This window comes from Lissotriton vulgaris, chromosome 5, assembly GCF_964263255.1.
Source record: "Lissotriton vulgaris chromosome 5, aLisVul1.2, whole genome shotgun sequence".
In the NCBI taxonomy this organism is placed as follows: Eukaryota; Metazoa; Chordata; class Amphibia; order Caudata; family Salamandridae; genus Lissotriton; species Lissotriton vulgaris.
Window position 1 is genome coordinate 1,034,757,457 of NC_141693.1, and position 17,363 is coordinate 1,034,774,819.

A 17,363-nucleotide genomic window follows, 5' to 3' on the forward strand; every position below is an offset into this window, starting at 1 on the left:
CTCATTTGGTAGAGGATAAGAACAAATATTGGGATTCACTATCCACCTACCACAAAGCTATCCGGGTAGCACGAAAAACCCATATTACGGCACAAATTACAGCTGCAGGGAACTCACCTAGGGTCCTCTATCAAATTCTTCAAACATTTGTTAAACCTACAGCATGTGAAACATCTGAGGTAGCGTCACAGCAGTTGTGCAATGAAATATCTCAATTTTTTACAGAAAAAATAGATAAAATCTATGAAAAAATACTTTGCACCAACAAGAATAACACTACTGATACAGCGCCTCTCCAAATAGATGCCGACCTGAAGCAGAATGCTCATTCTCTAGATACCTTTCCTCCCATTTCGTCTGATAACATCCTCTCTTTGATCTCACAGATCAAAAGTGGTAGCCCAGACGATACTATTCCAGCGAGGATAATGCCTGCTCTAGCTGACCAACTCCACCCCATGATTGGAGATTTGGTAAACCTCTCGCTAAGCACAGGCAATGTCCCTAGAGAATGGAAACGAGCCATTGTTAGACCAATCAGGAAAAACACTGCGACTCCGTGGACTGAATTGGCCAATCTGAGGCCCATCTCCTTACTACCTTTCCTAGGGAAACTGACTGAGAAGCATGTCAACCACCATCTCTCCAGCTACATCGAACTTGCTGGAGCTCTGGACTACTCTCAGTCAGGTTTCAGACCGAAACATAGCACTGAATCCACCCTTCTGTCAGTCACTGATGACTTGCACATGTACCAGGACAAGGGCATCTCAGTAATCTTGGTTCTTTTAGATCTGTCTGCAGCGTTCGACACCGTGTCACATTCCATCTTGACTGAGCGGTTGTCGAACGCTGGCATTAAGAACAAAGCCCTTGCCTGGCTAAGGAGTTTTCTATCCGATCGCACCCAGACTGTCACCATGGGTGCATATCGTTCAGCGGAGATGGAGATATCAAAAGGGGTGCCCCAGGGTTCGTGTCTAAGCCCGACCCTCTTCAACATTTATGTGGCACCCCTGGCAAGAGTGATGCGTAGGTACGGGTTTATTCCAGTATCCTACGCTGATGACACCCAGCTCCTCTTCCCCTTCAAAACCCTCTCCGCTGAAGTAAGAAACTCCTTCTCATTAGGCATGAAAGCAGTGGCGCACTGGATGTCCTCAAACTGCCTTCAGTGCAACGTCAGCAAGACGGAAGTCATGCTGTTTGGAGAAGCCAGGATGCTATGGGCCCCGGATTGGTGGCCACAGGACCTGGGAGCAGCCCCAGAACCCAAGCAGATAGTGAAAAACCTGGGGGTCCGTCTGGACCAAGAACTATCACTAAAACAGCATGCCAATTTCATCTCGGGTTCTTGTTTCCATACCATCAGCCTGCTGCGTAAAGTCTTTCCTTTACTGCCAGATTCCTTTAGGAGGACGCTAGTACAGGCACTCGTGCTAAGTCGGATCGATTACTGTAATGGCCTGCTGCTTTCTGCCAATGAAGGCGTGTTGGCTAAGCTCCAGGTCATTCAAAACACAGCGGCCCGCTTGGTTCTGAATGCTCCGCCAAGAACTCCATCTAAACCCCTTCTTGAGCAATTGCATTGGCTCTCGATCCGGCAAAGAACAAAATTTAAAATAGCCTGCCTGATACACAAATGTCTCCATGGACAAGGGCCTGCATATCTGGAAAACAAATTTATTCCCTACATTCCATCTCGAACACTAAGATCAAGCAACAATCTGCTCCTAGTGGTGCCCCGCGCTAAGAAAGCGAGGCATGGGAATAAAGCGTTGTCAATTGCAGGACCTACATTATGGAACAAACTCCCTCTGTCCCTAAGACAGTGTACTGAGCACTTAAAATTCAGAAGGCAATTGAAAACTGTCCTATTTAAAAATGAGATCTAGCATCTGCTCCAATCTACATCTTCTGTTTAATCGGCACCATAAGCGCAGAGATACTCCATCTGGAGTTGATTCGAGCGCTATAAAAACCAGCAAATAAATAAATAAATAAATAAATAAATGTTGGTTAGTAGTATAGCCGAGACCTGTTTAAAATCTTTCAGCAATTTCATACCCAGATTTAAGGCCGGTTCTGGACCATATTCATTTTCAATCTGTCTCAGAACGTCTGATGTAACCGCCATAGACGGGACACCATGTGTTTAAGTGTACATTGAAGCAAAGACTGTACCCAGAGTGTCACAGTCCTCTACGTGTGGTGAAATCCCCATTGGTAAACAGATTGTCAGAATCCTGTGTTTCTCATGAGGTGTACTATCAGGGAATACTGCCTCTATTTGAGTAAGTTTTTGTGCTAACCAAAACGGAATTTGTTCTCGTTTTGCAGGCAATTTACCAATGACTGACTGTATAGTCTGTGGTGTAATTTTGTTTGTGTTCCCTTGATAAGGGATGTGCTGTGGAATTCTTACAGCTGGTTGGACTGTTAAAGTCCGCATGACATATTGAACCAACTGCCTGTGTATTTTAATCAGCTATTTTAGCTGAACTAATAGTTCAGGACCTGTCATGGTTTCAATGTCAGGATGTGGTGTATAGATGGCTAACACTGGCCATGTTGCTCCTGGTCTACCTAATGGACCGAGCTGGTAATGGGATTTTGATGTTGTAGGGGGCCATTAAACCATAGCTGATGCTCTTGGTAAGTTAGTGGAATTACAACGTCCTTGAAAGGAACGTATACCGCTGGTGGTTCCTCTAGTTTGTAATAGTGGAACCCTTGTGTTGCTGCATTTGCTGCAGGAAACAGAATCCATGAATAGAATACCTCCTTCTGCCGATATTCATGTGCCTCTATAACAAATATTACTTTAGCACCTTTTGATGATATTCCATTTTCTATAAGTTTTATAGTAATGGTTTTCCTTATGTTTGCCTGGATGAGTATAGCATCCCGGTCATTTTGTTGGAGACTTGTGTCATCCAAAAGTGCCTGGGCTGCTAGCGCAACTCTCTCCCTTTCTCTTTCGTCGTCACTTTCCGTCATTTTGTTGACCTAAAGTGTTTGCAGAACAAGTTTCAAGGAGCCAAATATTAGGAGCACAATATTTTGGAACACTGTATCCTTCAACGTTGAACAAACCAAAAACGAATACATAGGATTTTTTGTCCTACTCAGTTTTGGCGGATATTATCCTTTCACCCACTCCAGACGTCTATTGGAGTATTTTATGGAAAAAAGGGGTCTGTGTGAAAAGCACGACTGAGTTACTCTAGTATCCAGCGTTAAATGATCGCCTTACCAAACGTTGGGCGCCATGTAGTGTAGTTCCTATATTCCCAATAGGCTCTACGCACTGGAATAGTGTATCCTGTAGTTTAGACGTAGGACTGAAGTCAACTAGGTCTCTACCGAATATACTAAACTTAATTGTGTGGGCCAACTAGCTCAGAGGTCACTAGAATCTTTCTCGAATGAACAAGAAGGGATTAGTTTCTGACAACAGCTTAAAACATGACAACTTTGTTTCCCAAGAATAAGAAATCAATCTCTAGAGTCGCGGAAACAATAGGTAGTTATTTCACTCAGTCAATCGTGCATGCTTCGTTTCACCAGAGGTGCAGAGAAATAGAGAGACAGGCGTTTTCAATAAAAGGTATTTATTGAAGTCTTCTTTCTCAAGCATAAGAAATGAACTGCTGCAACCGTAATACTTGCGGTAAAGTACAGAGCATACAGTACGAAGAGTATTATAAAATAATATTGTAAAAGCATGGTATGGTTTCTAAGCCATAGAATACCTAAAATGCATAAAATACATACAGTGATAAATAATGACTAAAAAGGCTCAACTGGTGCTTCTAAAATACGCCAACCCCGGTGTACCTAACCTAGGTCTAGTACAAGGGAAGAAGTAAGTGAGGTGTAGCTTAGTTTTAGTATTCTTTGCCAAGAATCTAAACCAAGAATTCTCTTAGGGTCTAATCAGCTCCGTACCTTGGTTTTAAAATGTAGGAGGTCTTGTATCTCTCTCTCAGGACTCGATCTCCCAGCAACCCGCAAGGGTAGCCAGGAAACACTGGAGCTGGATTTCTCGGCTGGAGAAAGTACAGCGTCTCTCAGTGCGTCAGCTGGAGGGTCGGCTTCCTTTGGCACTTGCAGCAGCAGGGCGTATCAGGCAAGTAGATAGTCAAGCTGCTCCAAACCACTGTGTGTTTGTTTGGACAAGTGTGGGCATATTTATACCTTGAAGGTGCAGAGTTTGACGTAAGATTGGATATACCGTCACCAGAGACTCAATTCTCTGAAAACTCCATGATTTCTTGGATAACTTAATATTCATTCAGGGGGGAAGTCCCTGACTGCTGAAGGTGGGTTTTTCCAAGAAATCGTTGTAGATTTTCGGAACTGGTGGAAGTAGCCGAGCCGTATTAGAACTACTTGAGCTATGTCTTAATATGGTTGTGATTTCTATGCCTATATAAGGATACAGTATTTTATACCTATATATGGGCATGAATCGGGAAAATTGCACTAGGGTCCTAAAACGCTATACAACAGTACTTTCTAGATTATATTTGCAAAATGTCTGAAGAAAATATACAAATACATCTGGACATTTATACCCTTCCATTACCGCAAAGGAAAAAAGCATAGTCAAATATTGACCATTTAAATATTGCTGCATTTGTTTTTACCAACAATATAAAAGAAATAAGCACAGTATGGCATGCACTCCAAAACACTACTCACCACCCTCTCCTCCCAAAAAAACACAATTAAAATCAAAACAAACACTCAAGTCCTTGCACTTTCTTGTTTTGCAGATAAGTGAGGAACTGACAGATGGCTTTCGATACAAAAATCTGATTGGCTGTGCCACATTTCTTTCTCAAACCATTGCTTATACAAGTACGCTATTCTGTACAGTATATACAGCAGTACATTGTAAATGGGTGTCTTAAAGATCACAGTCAACACAACATCTGACAACAAGGTTGTTAAAATCCAAACTCCGGGCTTATAAACAGTGCAGAAAGCGCAAACACGTGGAAAACAATTCCACCAATAATGGTCACAGTTCGTACAGACTTTTTTTTGCGCTATCATTCGTCCTCCAATAACTGCTAAACCTGTGCACAAGCAATGTCCTATCGTTCCTCAACTGCCACACCTCTCGAGCAGCCAAAACCGAGAACAATTGTTGTAAGCTATGAATGATGTACTCACTCTGCTAAAAATGTTAAAGTAAAGGCTTGAAGAAATATTGGAAGGATAAAACGTTGTCCCTTTCTAGGTCCAGAACTTATGCTGCCTCCCATTTCTACATTTTCGGGCCCATTAATCAATTTTGATCTGTGATCTTCTTCATCTTTTCTCTTAATTTCTGCTTGACCTTTGTCAGGGTTCATTAGATGAATCTTCATACCTTCTCGAAGAATCCTTAGCCCTAAAATAGCAAACAGCACCGTGGACACATAGTATGTGTATACTGTAGTTGCGTAACCAAATAAAACTGATAAACAGGTCATCAGGCCTAATCAAAGCATAGCACCTGCCAAAACAGTCAAACGATTATAACGCATAGCCATGATAGAAGCAATTAAGAAAGTCTTATCTTATCTCCAAGTTCTGAAACAATGATGATGGATATAGCGGCCACAAATGCATGGATAAATCCCACATTCTCTGCTTTCAGCAGGGGTGGCTCAGGTTTGTGTTGCGGTCGTGCAGGGGGTGGTTGTGGCTCCTTATTTCCATGTCCCCTCCCATCATCTTCTTGAATGGCGATCACCAGCCCAGGCAGTGTTGGGGGTGGCAGGAAGAGGAAGAGCAGGACCGATGTGGGAAGAATGTGCATTTGAGGCCAGTTGTGAGACCGTTCCACAGGAGTTCTTCATGGTCTCAAATGGGATCTGGCTGATCTTTGATGGCTATTACTACAGTGCCCATGCTCTCTTCCTGCATAAGTGCACGGAGGCAGCAGGCCAGAGCCCAGAGCAGCCACCTCACCCGGTGTCAAAACACAAGAAATAAACTTCCAATCGGCGCGCAGCGTAACTTCCAGCATTATGTTTACCATAAATATATATGAAAAAAAGTCTTGTTCGCCCTATATAAAACAAACAAGATATAGCTTTAAAAAATTCCCCGCCCGATTCCTTACCTGGACTGGTGAACTGCCGACTCCTGAGTTCACTGTAGTCCTCCAAATCCAGACAGCAACCAGCTTCCATCAAATGGTTTCCTTCCAGTAATAAGTTCCACCATCCACTAGAAAATGAAGACACACCTGGGAAGCAGTGCGAGGTCGAGTCTGCACAGATTCGATTCCTTGGCTTCCCACCTGCCACACCCTTTCCTAACTCGCCACAGGTTGGGGTCCCACCCACGCCCTGTAACATGTTGGGAAAGGGTGTGGTGCTAATGCTCTCCACTCTCGGATTGACGTGAAGGCTTAGCGATCCCGGGCTTGGTTTTCAAACGACCAGGGCTAACTTTCCCTGTACGCCATCAGGGTGGAGACTGCACCTCGCAGCTAAGTCTTTGCCGAGCTGATGACGTCACAGCCTTCAAGGCTGTGAGGTTCTCAGCTGGCAAACACTTAGGCTTCTTTGGGCTCTCCCGGGGAGCATTGCAACTGAGAGTCAGTCACGTCACGTGACCTGAATCCGATTCCAGACTCAAAGGCCACTGTCACCGCAGCAGTATCGGTGAGTGGGGCAGACAGTGCCCTGTGTTCACTACACATGCCATGCAGTGTATATATTGGGAAGACTTCAACTTTTATGAAATAAAATCGGAACTTTGATGAATGTAACGGGGCAGAGCCCCAACGCCCTTGAGGAGAAACCACCACTGGATATTATCATTTGTTGTGTTCAAGGTGGATTCTTTTTGGTTTTTCATGATGTATAGAGGAGGACGAGTCCACCTTCTGTTTTCACCTCTTCACTCCCTCTCTTGTTTATTAGTACTATGAAGGTAGAGAGGATTCAGAAACCTCATCATGAATAATTCCAAATCAGGCGCTCACTTCATCTTTTTAATGTTAGATATATTCAGCCAATATAATTGACATTACAGCAGTAAGGTAACCAACAAAAATAGCATAAATTAATATATAAATGGTATGCTTACAGCAAATAAACCGCATAAGAAAACAATAAATAAGCTAAAGGCATGCTCAAATAGCCAAATCATTTAGCAGAGAGGGTTCCGCAATTCAAGGTCAAGGTGTACTCCGACAGCCGCCGGTAAACAGATTTACGTAGGTCGGGAAAGCAAGGGAGCGGTGCACTACCAGAGTGTGGTAACGTTCAATGATGAAGCAAAATCAGTTCCTTCGTTGGTATCATCCTTTATTTAAATGTATCCAAATGAACAAAAACAGATCAGCCGCCAACGCGTTTCATTCAGGAGATGAACTTCGCCAGGGCTGGAAAGGAGTCAGTGGCCATTGAGTCTGGAATCTGATTCAGGTCACGTGACGTGACTGACTCTCAGTTGCAATGCTCCCCGGGAGAGCCCAAAGAAGCCTGAGTGTTTGCCGGCTGAGAACCTCACATACATAAGTGCCATGTGTATTTTACAGTGAAACTATATGTACAATCCTACCAGACATTACAAAAGTTCATTACACAAAATTCATTACAAAAAAATAATTACATGTGCGGCAAAGGGTGTTAATTGCAAGTGTGGGATCAAGGCCACACAAGTGCAATAAACCAATTTAAAACCCCATTTAAAAAGACAAACATGTGCAACTTAAAATAAAATCATATCAGACACCAAAGGGTAGAGTAACGACCCCAGGTGATGATTGTATCAAGAACAGATCAGAGCATACCATCGGCATTCGGAAACAAATAACAGTTGATGTGGGAACATAGGTCATGTAGTTGGTGGGATGCAAGAGAGAGTCAGTGGAGCACATTTAGATTCCCAACTTTAGGCTGCATCTAAATTGTCTGGGTTGCATTTTTGGATTGCACAGTATTGGTGCTTCCTCTAAAGTTTTAGATCTTAAGTCATTAAAAAAAAAATGACACTTCCTAGATACATAAGCCAAGTATGCTGACCTTTCAATAACTGTCCACTGTTTTGGAGACCTTCTCAGTGGTGTGCATATAGTCTTAATTAACAAGCAAACTGTAAGGGGTGAATAAAATATGAGCCCCAAAATGAATTGCGTATGATGGGCATTATATACCAAGACATCTGTACTTCCTGTCATGGTAATACTATGTTATGCCAATGCACCTACCAAAAGTATATGTAACATTCACGATGGAAATGGGGTCAGATGCCCTCCCAGATCGTAAAGGATCATAGAAATGCGGTGTAGGCCTCCATAATAAGGCCCAATGTAAAGGAGCCTAAGGAATGAAGGAGAATAATGAAAGAAGAAAGCAGTACATAAAGCGGACAATATGGGACTGCCGGCGGAGATGATACTGAGCTGCAATGCATGCTGTAGAAGGTGAACACAACGTCAATACAAAAAAGTCCAAAGCGCTGAGGAATAATTACCAAGAGGCACTCAATCTGCAAGGACTGCAAACTGGGACCAAAAATTGAGTCCTTGCAACAATGAGGCATAATGGTCATAAGCAAATGGTTATGTGAATTTAAAAATAAGAATGAATATGCGGGTGGGCACCATAGAGCATGCACGCATTATCAGGTCATGACACAAGCCTGGAAAAGGTTTAAATGTAACCAAAGGAATGGAGAACGTGTGCAGGGGGCTGGAAACCGTTCCTACCAAGTGTGTAAGGAATATTTTGAAACGGCCATAGAGACATGCAGACGTAAAGCAAAGTCCGATGTAGACTGGGTATTGGGAATTTGGATATTGAGAAGCATCTCCCCATGAAGAGCAAAATCGGAGCAGAATATGCTCTATGGTGCCCATCCGCATATTCATTCGTATTTTTAAATTCACAACCATCTGCATATGACCATTATGCCTCATTGTTGCAAGGACTCCTCCTTTGGTCCCAGTGTGTAGTCCTTGCAGATAGACCTCTTGGTAATTATTCCTCGGCGCTTTGGACTTTTTTGTATTGACATTGTGTTCACCTTCTACAGCATGCATTGCAGCTCAGTATCATCTCCGCCGGCAGTCCCATATTGTCCGCTCTATGTACCGCTTTCTTCTGTTCATTATTCTCCTTTATTCCTTGGGCTCCTTTACATTGGCCCTTATTATTGAGGCCTACACCGCATATCTATGATCCCTTACGATCTGGGAGGACATTGGACCCATTTTCAGTGTGAATGTTACATATACTTTGGTAGGTACATTGGTATAACATAGTATTGCCATGACAGGAAGTACAGATGTCTTGGTATATAACGCCCATTATATGTAATTCATCTTGGGGTTCATATTTTATTTACCCCTTACAGTTTGCTCGTTAATTAAGACTATATGCACACCACTGAGCAGGTCTCCACAACAGTGGACGGTTAATGGAAGGTCAGCACACTTGGCTTATGTATCTAGGAAGTGTCATTTTTTATAGACTTAAGATCTACAACTTTAGAGGAAGCACCAATACTGTGCAATCCAAAAATGCAACCCAGACAATTTAGATGCAGCCTAAAGTTGGGAATCTAAATGTGCTCCACTGACTCTCTCGCATCCCACCAACTACATGACCTATGTTCCCACATCAACTGTTATTTGTTTCCAAATGCCGATGGTATGCTCTGATCTGTTTTTGATACAATCAGCACCTGGGGTCGTTACTCTACCCTTTGGTGTCTGATATGATTTTATTTTAAGTTGCACATGTTTGTCTTTTTAAATTGGTTTATTGCACTTGTGTGGCCTTGATCCCGCACTTGTGTGGCCTTGATCCCAGACTTGCAATTAACACCCTTTGCCGCACATGTAATGAGTTTTTTGTAATACATTTTGTGTAATGAACTTTTGTAATGTCTGTTAGGATTGTACATATAGTTTCACTGTAAAATACACATGGCACTTATGTATGTCATTTATGTCCTCCTTTCCAGCCCTGACGAAGTTCATCTCCTGAACTAAACGCGTTGTCTGATGTTCTGTTTTTGTTCATTTGGATAAATTTAAATAAAGGATGACACCAACGAAGGAACTGACTTTGCTTCATCATTGAACGTTACCACACCCTGGTAGTGCACCGCTCAATTGCTTTCCCAGTTTTGTTCCCAGAGCAGGCGGATTGCATCCCTCAACGGCAGATGCTGGAGTAGCTTGTGCACACCATTCATTCAATCGTTACTTTGACTACAACTTGGGTTAATATATTGAGGCTTGTGCGGCATCTGGAGTCCGCTGTTGGATTTTGTGCCTAGATTTACATATGTCAAGCATTCCTGAAAATAAACTAAAACAATTCAAATGAGCAACTGAGCCTAGTAAATTAAAGTTTGATTTCTCCTACCTTCCACTGATCCTGTGGATCGACTCTTCTTGCTAGAACAGAAGGATCGACAACGGAGTGCAACACATTAGAAAAAGTTATCTTTCCCTGTTGGGGAAAATTTCAAATTTGTGAGGGAAATTTCGAATTGAATTTATCCCAAAATTGGAAAAGTAGATCGCATTTAGGCAAAGATAATTTCCACTGTGGTTTGATGTAGGGCCGTTTGACAGGGTTGGGCATGAGACCCCTTACTCTGTCCCGCCATCACAGCCCCACCTCACCTAAAAGGATCATAACCTAGGGTGTGGGGCAGGAAAGGGAGTGAATGGGAGAAACTTAGACATTCTGCGCCGCCCCCCGTATCAGTTTACTTGATGGTGTTAGGCAAGGGGTTGAACTCCATGCATCATCCAGATGATGAGGAGCACAATACATTTCTTGTGCGCTATCTCCTTATAGCCTATTGTCAACATAATGTAAGTGCCAGGGACATAGCAAAGGCTTTCTCAGCTCCCTCACCCTGCAACCTAAATCCAGCAGAAGGATGTACTGTCCCCTTTCATTCGATTGTGGGAAAGGGCAGGGCAAGGAACAAGAGGATCTGGAGCTGGAGCTGTGAGGCTCTAAAGGGATTAGGTACGGAGGTGCAAAATGATTTTTTCATGGGGGACAAAGGCATAACAGAAAGATTGGAGACTGAGCCCTTGGAAATGGCAACAAAACACAACAAGCATTGGTAAATCCATTAGGTTTTGCCTTTGTGATTACATTTTTTTTGTTTGTTTTAGCTAGGTAAACAGGAGGTAAGGGAAAAACTGGGAGCGTGGGTCCATGGCTAAAAGCAATGCTTGGAGAACCATGCTTTCAAATGCTCTTGGAAGAAATGAAAGTTACTGTGCGGAGTGAAACAAACAAATTAAAGACACAGGAACAGACCGCAAAAACTCTTGACTAACTAATTAAGCATCCTAACAGAAATAATAGCACTTGAAAAATAAGCACATTGCAAGCGCTGTGCAGGCAAAACATTAAAAAAATAGTTCCACACAAGTGCATTAAAGACCAGGGTTATCATTAAAGACATGAGCTAAAGAAGTCTGGATGAAAGGTGTATACAGGCCAGTTGGACAGTATAAGAAACACAGCCACAGTAGATAACGTAAAGAGATGGGCCCCTCCCAGGTCTGTCTGGCAGTAGGATCATTGCTGCAGACAATGTATAGTGATGTGTTCTTCCCAGGGCGCTTCCACAGCAGACCATGAAGGACAACTTTCCCGTGACAGACAACCTCCCAGTGACGGACAACTTCACCATGAATGTCCGGCACTGGATGGAAAAGTGTCAATATGCACACAATATACAGCAATTGGCAGCCCTTTGGGCGAGGCATCAGGTTCACTGCACATGTTGCAGGGACAAGTCATGCATTGTTAAGTTGCAAGTTTACACTCCAGCACTATTGTAAATTAAAGTACAGAGTTGGCTTGAGGGGAAACATGGCGGCGGCTGGTTGAGCCGCGGCAGTACTCCGTGTATGGGCTCCTGCATGTCCTGATACTGGGGACTTAATTCCATACCTCTTTGGAGATTAACCCGCGTATCTCTGTCACGGTATGGTGCTCCGCTACTCTGCTATTCCGCTCAGCGAGACTGCAGTTTAAACAAGTTGCAGATTTTCTTTTTCTTCTGTTGAACGGCGGCGTCTCTCTGCCATACCGCCGATTCCTATGTGTTTACATTTGGGGGAGGAGACTCTGAAGACTACAGCGTCTGAAGCGGCGTCGACAGTGGCAGTGGGCGAGTGTGCACAGGAGCCTGTGTGTCCCGCAGCAGTAAATCGGCTGGTGCAGAAATCCCCGCTTTTTTCAGCGGGGGTGGATCTGGTCGCTGGCCGCCCTGGAGCTCAGGAGGGGTCGCCGTATTCGAGGAGCTCTACTCGGGCGGCGTGGTTCTGCTACTGCAACGGCACAGGCGGAGCAGAGAGAGGAGATTCTGGAGGAGGAGCAGCCTCAAGCCGAGCAGCGATGTCAACGCAGGCACCAGAACGAGAATAACGAGAAACATACCGGTGGTAACAGGGGTGAGGGGAGTAGTGGAGGTGAAGTGGAAAGTTCGAAATCTGTAGACACACCAGTATCAGTATCTACTGGGGAGGCCACCCGGAGAGGCAGAGGAAGAGGGAGGGGGAGAGGGTGCACGAGAGGAAAAGGGAAATGTGTAACTACTGATAAAAAAAAAAGCAACAACAAAGTCACTGAGCCTCTAAAAGGGTTTTTTTCCCAAAACTCTGAATTTAAAGTCAAACCTTCCACTTTTAAAGCCGGTACAAGTATAAATACAAGTGATGTGAAGGATCTAACTAGTGTTAATATTGAGGAGGGGGGTTTGTGCTCAAAGGCTCCTGCATGCGCTAACACTGGTGCTGGTATTGACAATAAAAAATTGTCGACGTATTTAACAGGTCAGGTTAAAGCGAAGCGTGCGTATACTCCTAAGTTAGCAAAAAAAGATAAATCGAAGAATTTTGCTACCGCATCAAAAATAACTCCCTCACTGCGTTCCTATTTTAAAGTGGTCCCTCAATTGGTACTGTTGGGCGGTAACTCTCCCCCCCTTCACAGAGTCAGGAGGTAGGTGATCTTATCTCGGAAGTACGGATGGCCACTAACGAAGTTGAAAGATTACCCATGGAGGAGACGGTGAGTACGAACGTCCTCATTTTTGATCTTACACTAGAAGGTGTGGAGGGGCCCAATGGTAATAGCATCTCTGCCACTGACAAAAGTAATAACATCAGCAACACTGCCAACAATGACAACAACGACAAGGGTAAGAATGATAATGGCAGCAATTTGGATCAAGGGTTCTCCCCAATGTCAGGAGAGATAGGTCAAGTTGATCTAGTGGAGGGTCATATACCGAGTGATTTGGTGTTGCCAGTGCCTTCTTCCTTGGTTTTGGTTCCTCCACTGGCCCCCCCTCTACCTTTTGCCCCTCCTAGTGTTGCACCTGGATTGAGTTTGCAGTCGGTCTTTCAAGATGCAGGTTCAACGGCATATACTAGGGCTGGGGGAGACCCTGGCATTGCCTATGACGCTACTCACGTCTCGAATACCGATTTGGTCACTACATTGCAGGCTTCCTTTCAGGCAATGTTTTCAACTTTGGCTGCAGACATTAAAAGGGGCTTTGAGACCTCTGCATCAAATCAAGCTGATATCCGATTCTTTTGTCAATCTCTGGATAGTAAGCTTGGCGCCCTCACCACCAGGACAGAAACTCTGGAAGATTCTGTTACAGAAGTGAACATCAATTTGGGCGCTACAAAAGCAGAACTAGTGAATCTTAGATAAGAGAATCGGAGCCTGTCTGACAGGATGGAGATCTTAGAAAACCATGCCCGGAGGAATAACCTGCGTATTTTAAATATACCAGAGGAGAAAGAGGGTTCAGACATCAAGCAATTTGTGGTCTCTCTGCTAAAGGAAGCACTGAGATTAGACCTGACTGAACAGGAAATATCCTTGGATATTCAGCGCATTCACAGAGAGCCTTTCCGAAGGAATCCCCAGAGAGTAAAACCTAGAAAGGTTTTGGTTAATTTTCTCACCTACTCTCTTAAAGAAACTATTTTGAACATTGCACTGAAACAGAAGGTGGTAAACGCTAAGGGGTTCAATTTTCAGATTAGATCAGACTTATCTAGAATTACACTCGATAAACAATGGGAGCTTGGCAAGAGGTTGGAAGCCTTCAGAAGCCAGGGGGCCGTTGCTCAGTTGGTATTTCCGGCAGCATTAAGAGTTATGTACAAGAACACCATGCATAACATAAGATCAGTGCAGGCTGCAGATGAGTTCCTGCTGAGCATGGGTAGGGGGCCGGAGCCAGCTAAGTAGCCTGGGCCATTCTCATATTCTATTTTTCCTGATCTTTAGCAGTTATTTGCTCCCTTCTCCTTCAGGTTTTGACAAGCTCACCAATAGCTAACTTAAGATTCTGTTAAAAATCTGTTAAAAGGTATAGACCCTCCATTGATGCTTATATAAGGAAATAGAAAAGAAAAATTAGGAGATTCATATAACAGAATAAAATGGTGTTGGAAAAGAAAAAAAAAAGAGAAAAAAAAACGAGAGGGGGAAAGGGAAAAAATAAAGAACCAAGATAAAAAAAAACCAAAACAAAAGAAAAGGAAGGAAAAAAAAGAAAAGGAGAAAAGAGAAAAAAAAAACAAACAAAAAAAAAACCCGTCAATGCCCTCGCACCGGTAAACACATTTTTGTTATACCTGGTGACAGGCTTAGTCTCTACATTCACTTAAGGATTATATTGAAGGGTTTAATCTCACTTAGCATTTTTTTCCCCAAAATTTAGTGGTTGGTTGGTAGCGGCAGGGGTCCATAGCGGTGTGCTATCTCTCTGGGTTGCCAGATAGATTGGGGGTTTCCCGAGGGAGGGGGGTTTGGAGGGGGTGGGGGATTAGGGGGGGGTGAAAAAAGTAAAAATTGTCCTCTTAAACGTCCTTTAAAACATTTGAGAGGTGGAAGACAGGTGTCAGTTAATACATAACCTATGTACTGGAGTACGGCAGGATTGGTTCTTGGTCCTTGCAATTTTTCTACATTACAATGCATAAACTCCGCATTTTGTCCTGGAACACTAATGGTCTTCGAACTTGTCCAAGAAGAAATAACATTATGCAATATCTACGAAATTCGGCTGCGCAAATAATAGTGCTCCAGGAGACACATTTGGCAGAAACCGAAATACTAAATTTGTTGGGTAAGAATAGATGGATAGACTTTGGTGTTGTCACATCACAAGCTCTACATATTAGGGGGGTGGCCATCCTTTTTAAAAAATCTATTAGGGCAAGGCTGGTTTCTAAGCAGGTGGACCCATATGGCACATGGGCCATAGCCTCAGTTATTATTTCTGGTTCACCATTTACTATAGTAGGATACTATGGCCCGAATCAGGATGATCCATCAGTCTTGGCCACACTCTTTTCACAACTATACCTATTCCCAGAGCCGGTCATCTTGGCAGGTGATTACAATATAGTTTTGGATCCAGTGTTGGATAAATCACCTTCCAATAGGGCCATTACTTTATCTAAGACTAGGACTTTTTTGTTGGATAACATGAAAGCATTAAACTATAACGACATTTGGAGGACACTTCATGGGTCTCAAAGGGGGGGTCACATTCAGGAATTATAAATTTCACCACCAGTCTCGGATTGATTTTATTTTGATCAGTCATATTTTGGTTAAACAGGTTAAATCAGTCTCTCATCTACCTTTTCATCTTTCTGACCATACAGCCATCCTGCTTCAGCTTGAGGTCGTGTCAAGGGCCTCTCTAAGAAACTGGTCTTTCGACAGATCAATTCTTGTCTCTTCTGACATCATAGAGGCATTAAATCATGAAGTTAAGTCTTTTTGGGAGATTAATCAGGGCTGTGCCCCACCTGGCATTACCTGGGATTCGTTCAAAGCTACACTAAGGGGCTATCTAACCAATATAACTGCATATAAAAACAAGATGTACAGGGAATTAGTAGCCTCTCTCGAATTGGAGATAGTGGGAGTTCAACCAGAGATTGATAGGTACCCAGCAACATTAGGGGCCCCATTAGAGGATTTGCAGGACAAGCTAACGGTTTTAAAAGGAGACCTTTCCTCAGTCTTGAATGCACGGGTCCTGGAGAGATGGGAGGCTAGCAAACTGGCCCATTTTGAATATGGGGAAGGTGCGGGTAAGCTCCTCGCCTGGAAGTCGAAGACGGATAGGGTTCGAAATAATATTAGTTCTATTAATAAGGATGGAGTAATACACTCTACAGACGAGAATTAGTGGAGCTTTTAGGAGCTTTTTCAGCGAAATATATCATGAGGACAAGAGTGTACAACCTAACCAATCAATGGAATGGTTATCTGGGATTTCCCTTCCTGCCTTATTATTAGAACAAAGGGATGCCCTGGATGGCCCTATCACATTGGAGGAAGTACGTTCCGCTATTTTTAAAAGCAAAAAAGGCAGGGCTGCAGGACCTGATGGGTTACCTTCTGAAATATATAAAAGTAATTTGTTCAACAACTCTTCCTTACTTAACAGACCTGCTTAACAGTATCCTACTGGAAGGTGCCTTACCCCCCACCTCTTGGGATAGGGCCTCCATAACTTTGATTTTAAAACCGGGCAAACCAGCAACTAACTGTGGGTCATATAGGCCAATTTCAATTCTTAGCACAGACTATAAAATCTTTGCGTCGGTGCTTGCAAATAGATTGGGAGGGGTAGCGAACAACATTTTGCACTTGGACCAGAAGGGATTCGTAAAGGACCGGCAGCTTTATGAACTGACCTATGACCTCATCGGCGCAATAGACATGGCCACATTTGCATCCCTTCCTTTAGCAGTTCTCACGCTTGATGCTACAAAAGCTTTCGATAGGGTAAATTGGGTGTACCTAGCGGAGGTCCTGAAAAAGATTAATTTAGGTGATAATTTTAGGCGGGCTGTAAAATTATTATACAAAGACCCTTCTGCCTCATTATTGGTTAATGGGGAACTTACTGAGCCATTTAGTATTACGCGCAGAACCCACCAAGGGTGTCCCCTCTCCCCTCTTTTGTTTGATTTATATATAGAACCTTTTGCCCAATTAATTTGTGACAACCTTAATATAAAACCTTTTATTTTCGAAGGATGGGAGCGGAAAGTCGCACTATATGCGGATGACGTTCTTATCTTTTCATCCGAGTTGAGCTCGGCGTTTCCTACAGTAATAGCCATTGCAGAAGAGTTTGGGGCAATATCCGGCTACAAAGTCAATGCATCTAAGACCGATATCATGGTGTGGAATCATCCTGTGCCGGTGGTAGGGGCACAGCCTAGTTCTATTCTCAGGTATTTGGGTTTAAATATCTATACGGTTATCAATAAGATTGTCCCTTTAAATTTTGCTCTTGTGGCTAAGGAGGCT

General features: G+C 43.3%; 1 protein-coding gene and 1 pseudogene across 2 annotated transcripts in view; both read right to left on the reverse strand.

Moving 5' to 3' along the window:
- LOC147711949 (solute carrier family 2, facilitated glucose transporter member 9-like) overlaps nucleotides 1-17,363 on the reverse strand; it is a 292,102-nt gene that overhangs the window by 152,211 nt on the left and 122,528 nt on the right. The window lies entirely within an intron of this gene.
- LOC147711950 (putative divalent cation/proton antiporter TMEM165 pseudogene) lies at nucleotides 4,956-5,815 on the reverse strand (annotated as a pseudogene).